The sequence below is a fragment of the Lissotriton helveticus genome, chromosome 2_1 (assembly GCF_964261635.1).
Source record: "Lissotriton helveticus chromosome 2_1, aLisHel1.1, whole genome shotgun sequence".
In the NCBI taxonomy this organism is placed as follows: domain Eukaryota; kingdom Metazoa; phylum Chordata; class Amphibia; order Caudata; family Salamandridae; genus Lissotriton; species Lissotriton helveticus.
The window spans coordinates 1,664,564,699-1,664,580,885 of record NC_136059.1 but is presented as its reverse complement, the minus strand read 5'-3'; positions in this window follow the sequence as shown (position 1 = coordinate 1,664,580,885).

The window sequence follows — 16,187 nt, the reverse complement described above, 5'->3', positions numbered from 1 at the left end:
GGTTGGTCACTGGATGATCCAGAATTCTCTCAAACTGAATGGGGAGAAGACTGAGGTAATGGTGTTTGGAGGGAAAGAGAACATCTGGTCAGCCAACTGGTGGCCTGACTCGTTGGGAGAGTGTCCTTCCCCCACAACATCTGCTAAGAACCTCGGGGTGATGATAGACCCTGCCCTGGATATGGGCAAGCAGGTGAGTAGAACCATCTCCACTTGTTGGGGATTGATTCACACCTTGCGAAGGATCAGGAAATACCTCTCTCTTCAGTCCAGAAAGCAAATAGCGGTCGCACTTATTGGCTCACGCCTGGACTACTGTAATGCGCTGTATGTGGGGCTAAGCAGGAGCCTCCTACAGCGATTACAGGTAGTCCAGAACGCTATAGCCAGATTTGTCTTGGATGCTCCCAGGCGTTCCTCGGCCACGCTGGCCAGGAAAACACTGCACTGGCTACCGGTAGAATACCGAGTACGGTTCAAGGCTTTATGCATGACTTATAGAGCCATTGCAAAAGACAGCGATTTGGGAGTTGGTTCCATCATCTCCCTTTACATTCCCGGAAGGAGCTTACGTTCCTCAGGGAAATCGCTCCTGACAGTTCCCCGCACACGAAAGGCCAAGTGGGGCGGCAGGGCCTTTTCTACCCTAGTTCCCAAATGGTGGAATGATCTTCCTCTCGATCTTAGGTCCCTGCCTTCCCTACAGAAATTTCGAACTGCTCTTAAAACTCGCTTCTTCCTGCAAGCCTATATGTAAGGATGTATGTTTCAACTTTCTGATGGTATTGTTAGGCGCCTTGATACCTCCGGGTTATTGTTCTGCGCATTATAAATTTTTTATCAATCAATCTGTTAATAATGAGGGACTACTTTGCAAAAGCACTTTTTGTCATATTGTTTGCCACATTTAGGGCCAGATGTAGGTAATCTCGATTTACCTACTCTTAAATACCGAATCATATCGATTCGGTATTTAAGAGTAGGTTAATGGGATGTAGGTAATTTCTTTTTTTAAATTACCGAATCGCTATTTACCGATTCGGTAATTGCCATTACCGAATAGGTATTTACCGATTCGGTAATTGCCATTCATTCCTATGGGCCTGGAGGCCCATAGGAATGAAAGGCAATTACCGAATCGGTAAATACCGATTCGGTAATTGGGGGAAACATTGAAGGGTGGCAGGGTGTCACTTTGACACCCTGTTGCACCCCTCAATCGTGTATGGGTGCACATGTTGCAAACAAACATGCCCTAAGGGCATGTATGTCTGCAACATGGCAGCGTTTGAAAAGCAAAAAAAATGCTTTTTCAAGGCTTTTCATTATTTACCACCAACTTCTAGTTGGTGGTAAATAATGAATTCTTAAAGCCCTGTAGCACTGATTACAGTGCTACCTACATCTCATAATACAGATTCTGTAATTTTACAGAATCGGTAATTTTACCGAATCTGTAAAATTACTATGGGCCCGATGTAGGACACCAAATACCGGTCGGTAACAGCCGATTTAGGCCGTTACCGACCGGTATTTGTTTTTTGATATGTAGGGGGCCTAAAATGTACCGATTCTGTAAATTTACCGAATCGGTAAATCTAGATGTAGGTGGCACTGAAAATAGTGCCACAGGCCCTTAAGAATTCGTTATTTACCACAAAATACTATTTGATGGTAAATAACGAATTCCTGTGTACATGCACATCTGTGCATGTACACCTGTGCCATGTGACACACATACATGCCCTTAGGCATGTATGTGTGTCACATGGCACACAATCCAGAATCAAGGGTGCAACAGGGTGTCAAAGTGACACCCTGTCCCCCTTGACAATTCGGTAATTTTACCAAATTGGTATTTACCGATTCGGTAATTGACATTGATTCCTAGGCCCATAGGAATCAATGGCAATTACCGAATCGGTAAATACCGATTCGGTAATTACCGAATCATACCGTTTCGGTAAAAATTACCGAAATATTTCCTACATCTCATTTACCGAATCTAGAATACCGAATCAGTAAAATTCGGTATTCTAGAGTCGGTAAAGGAGATTTACCTACATCGGGCCCTGAACCTGGCGTCACTAGGAGGTGCGGGGGGTGCGGACCGCACCGGGTGACACCATCCAAAGGGGTGACACCATGGTCCGTGCCAACAATAATCTTGGCCGGCGGCCGGGTAAGGTTTGGCAGACAGTAATATTATTTTGCATTTTGGTTTCGCGGAGTCCGTGACACCAAAATGCAAAATTATATTTCTGTCTGTTGAACCTTACCCGGCCGCCGGCCAAAATTATTGTCCCATTTAGCATCCGGACGTCAATGACGTTCGAAACGTCACTCACGTCGTGACGTGGCTCCCGGACATGACGTTTTAAAAATCCAAATGCTACAGGTAACAACGCAGGCTGCTAATGCTCTCCAGAAGCCCGGCCTCCTTGCTCATCGTGCCAGGCAACGAGGGCTCCTGTTTCCTGCCCTTGGCAGTCGGAGCACAGAGCAGCATATTAGTCTGGGAGGCGGAATGCTGAAGCAGAGGCAGCGCTGCCCATGCCTGTCTCCACAGTGACGAATGGCTTTCTCCGAGTCCTGCCTACCTCTCCTAACGCTCCAGGGTGAGGCATTCAGAGGGCCCCTCCCCCAACCCTTCCTGCAGTAGCAATCCTCGAGCCCCAAAAAGTTTATTTATTATTTTTTATATAGCACGGACTTTACCCGAAGGCGTCAAAGCGCTTCACAATAGGAACTCTGTTACATGATGATTAGAAAATAACAAGTGAACAAATTACAAAAGCAAACGTTAAGTTACATGTGGCAAAAGTGACAATTGTGAGCAAACAAAATACATGAGGTTGGTAGCAAACGGTGCAATACAGGAGGAAAAAGTGACATGTGCACAGGTTACAAGAGAAAACAGTACAATTAGAGGTATAATACTGCATAATCTGGCAGACACTCAAGCACAAGAACAAATGTTACGTAGGCAATGGTGGCACTTGTGCAAGTATCTAAAGCAAACAAAATGTGAGAGGTAGCAAACAGTGTGCTACAAGAGAAAAGTGGCGAGCTAAACACTCCAAGGCCTCAAAAATCTTACCCGACCCAACACCAAGAAAGGGGAGGATGGATTCCGCCCCTGAGATTCTTGCGATGCAGGCAAGAGGAATCATTTCAGGAAAACCAAAGGAAAATGAAGTCCCTGCAGGCTGAACTCTGGCTAACCGACCCAGGGAAGTGAACCAGGGTTTTGCCGCGGCAGGTGCATGCTTGTCTTCCTCTGCAGCTGGTAAGTGGCACCCCCATTCTTCCCTTCGCTGTGCTTGAAAGTATGCCCTTTGAGGATTACAACCTGTGCTCCTTGTGTCTGAGCTTGCGATATACCCAGTAAACTGCTTTGGTCTGCAGTTGCGCTATTGTGTGCAAGTGTAACGTACTGCCCACTGGCTATGAGTTGCACATGGGTGTCATGTTTCCATAAGTTACTGTGCGCATCTTTCTGAGTCCGTGCAGACGTAACATGCTATGCCCGGAAACAGTGTATCCCTGAACGGGCATGTAGGGTTCTTGTGCTGCCAGTAAACCTGTGTCTAACTGGGCATGGGTACACTGGTGCCATGCGTAGTGTGTGTGTCCTGTACTGTCCACGACATGTGTGAAGCTGCACATGACACGCGGGTGCCATGTGCATTTTAGTCCCTTTGTAAAGCTGTGTAAGGGTATCTGGGGGGCATCATGGATTCATGATGTAAGTCATGAGGGGGTGACGCCATGAGTTACCCGCACTGGGTGACACCAACCCTAGTGACGCCACTGTACCAAATCTGTATTTTAGGTGGCCCTACATCTCAGTATCTAAATACTGGTCAGTAACGGCCGAAATTCGGTATTTTCGGCAGTTACCGACCGGTATTTGGATACCTACATCTGGCCCTAATTAGTCACTATTCCCGTGGACACTGAGAGCCTAACTAAGGAAAGCAGGAAAGGCTGGTTTCGAGATTGTTAACCAATACAAATAGGGGCCCCCTGTGTTGGATGTAGGGCAGACTGGCAGGGGAAAATACAGAACCAGATTTGAGGGAAGGGAGTCTGCCCTATATATTTCAATCTACGGGCTCATATAGAGTCCCAAATTATCAAAGAGGGGCACAGCCTTGAGCTCCCTGAACCACGGTCACCATATTTAACTTCTCAACACAGTTTCAGAATAAATATACATTTTTATTTTCATTTTTCAAGATATGAGGTGATATCAAACACATATAAAAACATTTCACTTTACATATATGTACAAATCTGTCATGAAATCAAGTATAGATAGCTAAACGGTTAAACACACAGACCCCCTAACTCACCCTCTCATCATTCATTCAGATTCAAGAATTTATTCCACTCAACACAATTCCAAACATTCAGTCCATTCATTCAATCTACACAATACAACAACCTCAACACCCATCGTACACAATTACGCTGAGGTAGTTCTGCAGTATCCACTCAGCATATCGCTAGAGGGACACCAGATGTTGTGGGCAGAACAGATGGTCACCACGCCGACGCGCGTTTCGGTGCCCAGACCGTTCTACGGCGGCACCTTCGTCAGGGCATATATACGAGGGGGAGCAGACAACGGGGGTACAACACAATTACACAGCCGTGGTCACTCTGTGATGGACAAAGAAAGAAACAACATTTAGGGTCTCATACAGGGATAACATTTTTGATTTTTTCATTAGTTATTCAAAGACTGCATTGACTGCATTGAGCCGGATTACTATGTTTCACCACGAGTCCCATGACTACTATTATTCCTCACTTTATCTGAGACTCGGGTAGTGTTTGCACTCTGTGATTTGAACCGCATTTATCAACAACAGAACTATTCTTGAATCAGTCAAAGATGTGAAATAGACATTGTTCTGAAATATAAGTATCAGATTCAGAATATTAAGAATATAACGTTGGTAATCTATATAAAGAATTGTATATCTAACAGTGCTACCCTGTGTCTTTGAATAACTAATGAAAAAATCAAAAATGTTATCCCTGTATGAGACCCTAAATGTTGTTTCTTTCTTTGTCCATCACAGAGTGACCACGGCTGGGCACCGAAACGTGCGTCGGCGTGGTGACCATCTGTTCTGCCCACAACATCTGGTGTCCCTCTAGCGATATGCTGAGTGGATACTGCAGAACTACCTCAGCGTAATTGTGTACGATGGGTGTTGTGGTTGTTGTATTGTGTAGATTGAATGAATGGACTGAATGTTTGGAATTGTGTTGAGTGGAATAAATTCTTGAATCTGAATGAATGATGAGAGGGTGAGTTAGGGGGTCTGTGTGTTTAACCGTTTAGCTATCTATACTTGATTTCATGACAGATTTGTACATATATGTAAAGTGAAATGTTTTATATGTGTTTGATATCACCTCATATCTTGAAAAAAGAAAATAAAAATGTATATTTATTCTGAAACTGTGTTGAGAAGTTAAATATGGTGACCGTGGTTCAGTGAGCTCAAGGCTGTGCCGCTCTTTGATAATTTGGGACTCTATATGAGCCCGTAGATTGAAATATATAGGGCAGACTCCCTTCCCTCAAATCTGGTTCGAGATTGTTAACATCAGATTTCTGCGCTTTGCCGTTGCCCAAACATGTCAATGTGAGGTGGTCTACATTTTAAAAATGCATCTGCTCCGAAGACGTCTTGCTCAGAAGTGATTAATGGATAGCAGGCAAATTATTCCCTTCACCTGTCAAAATCTGCCACCAACGATCCCTCCGCGCACTTGTTTAATCTAACGGGTTGGGTGCGGAGCAGAGACGTACATGAGTGTCAGTCACGCCGTGTGGCCTTGACTCTGCTCTAATTATGAGATTGGTGAGCTCAGGCAGAGAGAGTGTTGCTTTTCTAGGACTTTCCGGGATTGCATTTTTAGGGTCGATGTGGCGTCGCGTTTCTAAATATGAGAAGCTAAGAAGAAAATCATGCTTCCACAAAAAGAAAGATTTAAACGCAATATAATGTCAGACTGAAAACAACTCGGTTTTTCGGTTTCATTCATTAAAACACACATTAAAATGTGCTGCTTATAGCTCAGAAGCTGTTAGTCCACGAACGAGACAGGCCTGATTTTCATTTATCGACGTGAGGGCGGGGTGACCCTGCGTTGCTGCGCGCGCCAGTGAGGTTAATGGATATGATTGATCCGACGCTGCTGTGGGGCACGGCAGAGTAATGGAACCTATCGTACTGTTAAGGAAGGTTTTGGATTAGACGCCTTAAGAGTGGCTGCTTATTCAGAATCGACGTGAGGATATTTCTGATTACATTTGTAAACATTCCAAACATTTCAGACATTTTTGGGCCAAAATATGAGAAAGTGGTATCAATTACCCTTTGTCTTCTAACTGATGCTGACTAAAAGGAAGATATGCTACAATAAAAATGAATAAAAAGTGTGATTTGTTTTAATTCTTTATTAGTAATGGATTTTGGTATGATTGAAATGGAACGCTGATTAGACCAAACCCTGTGCCCTCAGAGAAATGTCATTCATCTAGCGGACTCCCCAGGGAACCATGTCAGGGAGCGCACAAAAATAAAGCGATATCACATGAGAGGTCAACCCGTATCTGAACTAATAGGACCGAGGCTCAAAAATGCTCTGTGTTACCCCAACTATCAAGTCATCATTCGTCATGCAAATGCAAATGCTGAATTGAATGGAAGTCAGAGCTTCACAGTGGGAGAGAAAGAGAGGAGCAGCTGAAGAGTGACACAGAGATCTGGAAATTCATCTGCAGCACTGCATGTACTGGCCAAACTGAGCCAAGATGGAGGATATGACCGGAAGAGAACCGCGTAGTTGCTGCTGTAAGAGAACTGAATCACATACATTATTTCAAATTTCAAAATTAGTTGCTGCTCCCTTTTTGCTGGTGGGCGTGGCACTGTTCATTTGTGATAATCCACAATACCTCACAGAACACCAAAAATAACAGCAGCTGGTCAGTTTTTGCAGCCAAGTCTCAACACACTTCTGATGCTCGTTTGGAATCAGGATCTGGGCATTTAAGCGGAACTCCATCAATCATCTTCTTTCAGTGGATCAGCAATCCCCTCCCAGGCCTGATAGTCCCTGTTAGAAATAGGGGTATCTAGTTGGCAGTGGCATGCATCATGTCCTAGTAGGGACCCTTCCTTCTAGTCAGGGTAAGTTTGTTACACACCCAAGATAACCCCTGCTTGCCCCTATGGTAGATTGGCATGAGCAGTCAGGCCTATCTCAGAGGCAATGCGTGAAGCATTTGTACATCAAACACACAATAACAGAGTGAACACACTAAAAATGGACACCGCACCATTTTAGAAAAATAACCAGTCTCTATCTAAACCTAACAAGATGAAAACAGCAAAAATCCAACATGCATAAGCAAAGCAATCACTTTTAAAAGGTTTAAGCAAGTTTGTCTGTAGAACTCTATGGATGTGTCGATTTTAGCACAAATTACCTTTGATGCAGCAAAATCACAGACGAAATAGAGGGAACGTCAGAAAACACAAGCAATGCGTAGATTCTTGTGTCCCAGGGGAATTAAGGTGTCAGTTCAGCTGCATGCAGGAGAAGTGTTGCGTCAATTCCTTGCTACAAAAAGTGATGCACCAAATTCCGAGCATGCAGCCTTGGCTCCATATGGCGTCACTGGACACTTCATAACATAAAGAGTATGCTGTTCCCCAAGGATAATGTGGACAAAGTGTCATAGAGGCGGAAGGAGGGGAATACTCATTTTCGGCACTAGAGTCCTCACACACTCAGCAAGCTAGGTGTCATGCTTTATAATATGGACTTGCTCCTCATCAGGTCGGTGCTGCAATACCCAACGGGCACCCATAAAGAGGCTCTTTGGCAGAGATCATTTGTTCCTTGCCGTATGGTGCTGTGGGTGTGAGGGCCATAGAGGACAGTGTTGATGTGGAGGAGTGGGTGGCGTTAAAAAAGGTTGGATAATCCAAATAAACTTTTTATTGGGGTGGTTATCCACCTTATTAAAAGAAAAATGGAGTGGCTGCTCTCTGGCTTAATGGTCCAGTGGAGCGACGCTCAACTCGTCAACATGTTTCATGCTTCACGGCCAATACTGATCCATCAGGACCTAAGTGCAAAACTATCTAGACATGGTGGTGGGTGGAAGGATTCCTACCTACCACTCTTCACAGATGCGAGCAAAATGTCCCGCCAGTCCTAGTAGTAGCCTATCTGGAGGGAAAAACTCACTCCAACGGTCATGCCAGATCCAGACACCAAAGTTGTGGTGTCCTGTCCAAATCTGGACGTCTGCCGGAAACTTACCCAGCACCGAGCCGAACAGCCGGGTAAATTGGCACACAGGTGCAATGCGTGGAAAATCCTGGTGCGCTGTGTCATTGCAGTGGTTAAACAGGCACTGCATACATTTTCACAGCCGCGGACAGGTTATGCATCGATTCCTTCAGCCGCAAGGGACGGCCGGCGTCAGAGACCATGCTCAGGTCTTGGGCTGCAGCGATCTTGGAGCCACGCGAACAGGTGCTGCATTGATTCTTCTTCCACAGCGATGCGTTGTTTTTTCAATCACACGGCAAGCTTGTGGCAGGAAGAACAGGCGCTGAAGGGCAATGTGTGGATTTTCAGTCCATGAAGCAGCAAAGCCACCTCCAAGGGCCCAGAACTGGAACTGGCACCCCTTGGCAGGGCAGAACTCCCAGCAAAGGAGTTCAGGGGATGCTGCAGATGAAGTTGTTGATGGCCCTGAGACTTCCAACAGGAGGTAAGCACACACAAGCCCTTTGAGAACCTTGATAAGCAGGATAAGAAAGTACAGTCCAGTCCTTCCTCTGCCCAAGAGAGAAGCAGCAAGCAGCAGGCAAGAACAACACATCAACAAGCAGAGTGGCAGTTCTCCTCCTCCAGCTTTTCCAGCTCTTTTCTTGCAGTCTCCTCTTGATCTAGAATTGTTCTAAAAATGTGGGGTTACAGGTCTAATACTTGTACCCCTTTCCACCTTTGAAGGAGGCAGACTTCAAACGATAGTCTTTGTAGTGCACAGATCCTGCCTAGCCCTGACCTGTCTCTAGACATGCTGCAGGGGGTGGAGATAGCATTGTGAGAGGACAGGCACAGACCTATTTAGGTGTCAGTGACAACTGCTCCGACCACTCTAGCTCAGGAAGGCCCATCAGCCTGGGGTGGGCAATCAGGATATGCAGGGCACACCTCAGCTCCCTTTCTGTGACTGCCTAGAGTCAATGCACAAACAACCCAACTGTCAGTTTAAACCAGAAGTGCATTTCACAGGCAGGCAAAGGCACAGGATGGTAAAGCAAGAAAATGCCCATTTTCTAAACGTGGCATTTTCAAACACACAAGTTGAAAACCACCTTCACAGAAAGATGTGTTTTTATATCCTGAGTTCAGGGAACCCAACATCCAAACCTCTAGCTCTTCCTAATTGTAAGTTGTTAAATGGCAGATCCAAAGATAACCTATGGGAGAGAGAGTCCTTGCAATAGTGAAAAAGAAAATTAGGAGCATTTCACAGCCAGGACATGTAAAACACACCAGTACATGTCCTACCTTTCTCATACACTACACCCTGTCCATTGGGCGACCTTGGGCCTACCTTAGGGGTGCCTTACATGTAATAAAAGGGAAGGTTTGGGCCTGGCAAGTGGGTGCACTTGCCAGGTCGACATGGCAGTTTAAAACTGCACTTGCGGACACTGCAGTGGCAGGCCTGAGATATGTTTGCAGGGCTACATATGTAGGTGGCACAATCAGTGCTTCAGACCCACTAGTAGCATTTGATTTATAGATCCTGGGCACACACAGTGTACTTTACCAGTAAATCAAATATGCCAATCATGAAGAACCAATCACAATCATACTTTACACAGGGAGTGCTTACATGTTAGAACTGATTAGCAGCGGTTAGGTGCCCAGAATTCAAACACCAGCAACCATGAAGTCCAGCATACAATCAAAAATAAAGGAGGCAAGATGAAAAAAGACAGAGCAAACCACACCAAGGGTGCCAAGTCTAACAGTCCCAAAGTGGGACATGGAGAAATTGAGTATGTAATTACTGCATAATGGAGAGTTTCCTCCTTGACTGACATTGTCTGGATCTCCAGAGCATTAACAATATGCTCTGCATGCTAAACTAACATGCAATTGCATTTCTAAATTGCAATCGAGATGCACATTGGGAAGGAAAATATGATCTGGTGGTATAGCCAAACAATACTATTTATTCTATATATCCAAGAGCAGAGAATTTATTATTTAATATTTTGCAAAAAATATGAATAATTGACCAGCTGAAAACATCCTCATTGCAAGCAGTGTCTCTCAACTGTCACCAATTATTATCATGGTACATTTTGATCTCATTTATATTATTTGAGTTACCTATATGCCACAGAGTTAGCCGAGTAGTACAGCAGAGTCCATTACATAGAACAGGGAGATGCATGATTGGCCTCACAGACTGCACACAAAGACATTTATATATCTCATGGAGAAATATGTTAAAAGTTCATCACACATTTAACTTGAAATGGGAGAGCTCACCAGACAGGTAAAACAAATTAGGAATGCGTGTTTAACGCTGAAGTAGTATATGGCAATGTAGTTGCTTTGTTGATTCTAAGAAAAAACTGAGGAACATATCTACAAGCTCCATCACCACAGGACCGTACATTTTAAAGATGTTCCTTTTGGCGATATGGGCTTTACCTTATTTACAAGGCAGTGTTAAGGCAGTGCTAAGCCAAATAATATAGCTTAACGCTGCCTTGTAAATAAGGCACCCTCTCACACTATAGTTAGCGTGAAAGAGTTGGGCAGTGGTTGTGGCGGCTGGTGTACCACCGCAACACCAATTGATTTTGACGCTACCACATATTTACAAGGGTGATGTAAATATGAGGCAGCGCCAAAATTAAGACCCAAAAAACCCTGGTTTTACCATGGTGCAATAAGGAAGAATGCTTTATTTCTCCTAATTTTGTTGTTGTTGCTGTTTCTATCTGTGCTGCATTGTGCAGCACACATAGAAACAGCAAAACGCTATGTCCCTTCCAGCACATCAATAATCATTTTAACCTCTTCTATGCTCATGACGAGCTGAGCTCGTCATGAGCCACGGCGCTCCGGTGCTCATGACGAGCTCAGCTCGTCATGAGCCATGGAACGCTCGCATGCGGGGATAATTCCCCTGCTGTGCTGAGCGTTCCACGGCAGGTAATGCACCTGTGACGAGCTGAGCTCGTCATGAGCACAGGAGCACCGTGCCTCATGATGAGCTCAGCTCGTCATGAGCATGCGGGCACCGTGCGTGCCCCCCTCCCCCCCCCAGCACAGCGGGAAAATAACCCCCACAGCGAAGGGGTTAAAAGTGACGATTTGCAACTTTTACTTGTGCTGCACAAAGCAGCGCACATAGAATTTACAAATCACCATTTAACATTTCTAATGTGCAAGAAGGGACACCTTCCTGCACATAAACAATCATTCCCACAATGCAGGCCCCCTCGCACTATGGTGGAAGGATGTCTGCATTGGTGCTAGGCCGCTGTAATTAGCACCAGTGTAGGCTGGAAACCCAGGGCTGCACCGTATTGTTGTAAATACGGTGCAGTCCTGCGTTTCCAAAGTGGCTGAGTGCGGCGTTAAGCCAAGAAGGCTAACGCCGTGCCCTGACACTTCCCTTGTCAATATAACCCATAGTTTTATCTTGAATTTATTTCTGAAAATTGCACTTGTACAGAAAATCAAGGTGAGGCACGAAAATGTTATTTGGTGTTCCATCCAATGGTAAGAATAGGTAGCCATGGACACCTCTATCTGCCAAAAATATACTGTATCCATGAAGATGTTTATTGTTCAATTTTATCAGACAAAAACTGCATAAGAAAAAGAAAATCCCCTTCCATGCCTTTTATATTCCAAAAGTTATCTCTAGCGGCACTCATAAATGATCAATTAGGGTTTTTCTGAAGAAAGGGAGTAATTAGCATTGGGACTGGGCTATCACTTATGTGATCTAATGACAAAATACATTTTGGGGGATATTTGCTGCTGCTTTCCGGACTTTGAGGTTAGCCTCACCCCTTCAAATTAGTGACACTATATTTAGCTCCATCAGACAAGTTGGTAGTTTGTCTACTAACTGATGAGTGAATTACGTGAGTCAATGCTGGCAAAACAGTCTGCTACCACAGTTAACCAACCAAGTTTAACAGTCTTCAAAACAACTGCCTGATCTAGAGTTAGTTGGTAATGAAAAAACTCATGTTTCTGGAGAATGTGTTAAGCTCAGAGCAGAATAATTAATTGGTTCAATTTCCTACATTGCACTTTCCCACCATAGAGTTAATTCCAGCAGGGGAATCTTCTTACGATTTAGCTTTCTCCAGAAACTGCTGAATTTTCTCTATTACCGCACAACTTTAACCCCACCCGTAAGATTTTGAGAAGATAGGAGATACACAACAAACACTATGTGATAACCCTCAGTCAGTTAGATCCAACATACACACAAAAGAATAAATCATGAATACATGAACAATTAATTCACCTCAACACATATAGTCATGAATTGCCACTCTGGTGTACCTGTGACAAGGACTGACCAACATTGGGCTATGCACATCTCCTACAAAACCCGTACAAAAGTCCTGGACTTCACTTATGGACCAAATTAGGGACACACATGATCACCAGAGAAAAGTAAGATGGCAATGGCCATGTTACTATAACCATAAGAAAGATGTACTACCCTTTCACTATAGCATCCCACAGGGCATGACAAAGTAAGACATTTGTTTGAAAATTTGAAGCTTAAGCCCTTTCCTGAAAGTAGCTAAATCTTTGGTTTATTGACTCTTCATTTCCTGCAATTCGGACGACTGATGCGAGTGGTTAGCAAAAGCTGAGGCTTTGTGCTAGCTGAAACAAAGTGAATATTGGCGTTTGGGTGAGTAGTACAAGACATCTACACCATGCAAGGCAATGATGGAGATGAAAGTGGCCAACAGGGTAACACAATGACACATTTGATAGGGCATTGTCCGGGCATTTATGGTTTGGATTGTGTGTGTTGGAAATCTTGTTGGTACACTAAGGGCCTTTAAACAAGTTTGGTGGGCCCTGAACTGCCATATCAGTGGTCCGACCGCTGCAAGCTCGCCGAATTACAAGATGGATGGATTGCTATTGCAAAGACTGTGACTGAAAAGGATTGGCCTGACACTACATCATAACCCAGAAAAGGTTTCTCCTTTGCATCATTGTACATGAAGTGCACATTTTGCGCTCCTCTCAGTGTTGACTGCGTTGTCAACACCACAGTCAACACTAAAGGGAGCGCCCTTAGTGTTGACTGTGGTGATGACAGAGTCAACACTGGGGGAGAGCAAATTGTACCATTATACAAAGGAGCAAACTTTTCAGTGTTATTAATGTAGTGTCTGGCCATACCCTTTTCCCTGCCCAGACTATATTTCATGACCTCCTCTACCATTTATCACACATTCCTAATGTTCCTTTTTGTAAAAATTAACCCCGCCGGGCGGCGTACTCCGCTCTGCCAGCAGAGTTTGCGGAGTTTTACCAACTCTGCGGTCCGCTGGGAACACAAAGTTGAGGTAAAACTCTGACTCCACAGCAGAGAGGAGTACACCACTCAGCCCCCTACACCATTTCCCCAAAAAGTTTTTAAAAACGCACTTACCTTGTCTTCAATGTCGTATGCAGGCCGCCCTCCTACTCACCACAGTGTTTCCTGGGAATCCTGGCTCTCCTCCTAGCTGGCCTCCTCCTCCCCATACGTTTTACGTCTTGCTTGAATTGCGCACGCACAAGACGTAAAGCATAGGCGGAGGAGGAGGAAGGCAAGGGGGAGAGCCAGGAGAGAGGAGACACCGCGGCGAGGAGGAGGGCGGCCTGCAGACGACATAGAAGACAAGGTGAGATTTTTATCTCTTTATTTAAAAATTGTTTGTGGGCCTGAAGCGGAGCGGAACGTACTTCCACAGAGCTTTTTTAAAACTCCGTGGAACTACGTGGAGCAGCACTCCACATACTCCGCCCAGGCTTAGTAAAAATTGCATTGCAGCCAATTGATTACACTGTATCCGGCCCTAGCTGGAGAGTACGGCCCGGGTGCAGAGATTCCGGCCCGACAGCGGACATAAAGTTAGGAGTTGTAAGTGATTTCTGTGAATACCAAAAATCGTAAGTGCTTTCTGTAAATACCAGAAGTATTAAGTTTAAGATTTTGTCTCAGATTAGTTCTGTGAATCGGCCCCCATGTGTAAAGTATTTATGCAGTACGCAAACAGTAATGAAGTAAAAATACAGCACAAGAAGAATTCCAAACTGATTTAGAAAACTAGAGATTTTAATAAACAAACTGACACTAAAACACCAAATCCAATCAGTAGACCTGGAGTTATGAGTTTAATTTTAACATGAGCAGTGAAAATAGCACTAACAGCTGTGAAGCACCACTGGGCATATCTGGTAAAGCTGGACTGGGAAAAAACTACAAGTTCAGGTAAACTGTGTTTAAGTGCGGGCTGGGTACTTACCACTGGAAGTTGTACCATCTATCCTTGGTACTGGGGTCTGAGGCTCTGCTTTGCACTGATCAGGAGCTGTATGGTGCTGCAGATGTGACACCCTAACTCGTCCTTCAGTGGATTTGGTGAACCCTTCATTTGACCAGAGAAGAGTGCATTCTAACCTCAACCAACATTCCAGGACCTGGAAGACTGCACTTTGGAGTTTAGGACTCACTCTCACGGAGGCCCAAAAAGGGGGACAGGTCAGCTGGAAAGCAGCCGAGGCCTCCTTCTGGGAACTTGTCGTGCCCCTGTAGCTCAAAAGGAGGTCAGCCAACTGACCTTTGCAGTCATTTCTGTAGTCCTCGGTTCAAGGCAAAGAGGTTCAGTCTTCCTCACTCAGACAACAGGGCAGTCCTTCTTCTGAGTCTTCTTAGGTGCAGGACTGTTCTGAATTCAGGGTCTGGGGTTGATATTTTGTGGGGAACATCCCTTTGTCTAACCCTATACTGGTTCAGGAGAGTTCCTCACTTCTCCTTGGTTTGGCTTCACTCTGGCTATTGAAACAGGACCGTACTGGCTACTGGGCAGTTTGGAATGCTGCCGAGCTGGGGGCTGATTTCGTTCATGGAGACCAATGTGTGCTAAACGAAATTTCTTTTGCTTTAATTATTTTGAAGCACACGCAGGTCTCCATGAACGAAAGCAGCCCCCACCACAGTGTAATCAACCCCCAGCTCGGCAGCATTCCAAACTGCCTGGTAGTCAGTCCTGCCCTGTATTGAAATAAAGGCCAAACTAGCACAGGTGTGAGCCGCATTTGCCAAAAACAGGACTTGCATTTTCCGATGTCAAGCAGGCTATCTTTGAAGCTCAGGAGGGGGTTGGTTCCATTCTGCTCTGGGCACATCCAATACTCTTTTGTCCATTGCCTGGAAGGAATACACATCACACCACAAGAGAGTCAATAACACCATGTGACCCTGAACACTTGTAGAAAGACATATTTGGTTTAAGCAAGAAAATGCCAACTTTCTAAAAGTAATACAGAAGAAAAGTGTCCAAGAAGTCATGTTTAAATGCTATTAAAGTAGTTTAACAGACTGCAGACCATAAACTCAATTAGTCTGGACTTTATGCATTTATTTGCTACATTATTTACTTTTTTAGAAACTAAGATCCACATTATTACTTGAGTCAGACACAAGGTATGTTATGATTTGTTATGTTATGTCATTGAGCCTTGTACCACGCGCGACTACTCCTGGGAGTGTCTCAGTGCAAGCTCGATGGGGGGGAGGGGGAGAGGAGAGAGCTTATACAAACAGATATGTCTTCAGTTTTTTCTTACATAGGCCAAAGTCCTGAATGCTGCGCAGATCTAGGGGAAGCAGATTCCACATAGAGGCAGCTTTAACAGCAAGAGACTTGCCTCCAGATCAAGTGAGCCAGAAGCGGGGAATGCAGGCCAACCTCTGAGATGTTGATCGGAGAGATATGACCGTAGAGTAGAAGCTGAAGTGCTTCTGTAAATAGATGGAGCCACTGGCATGTAAAGCACTGTGGATCAGA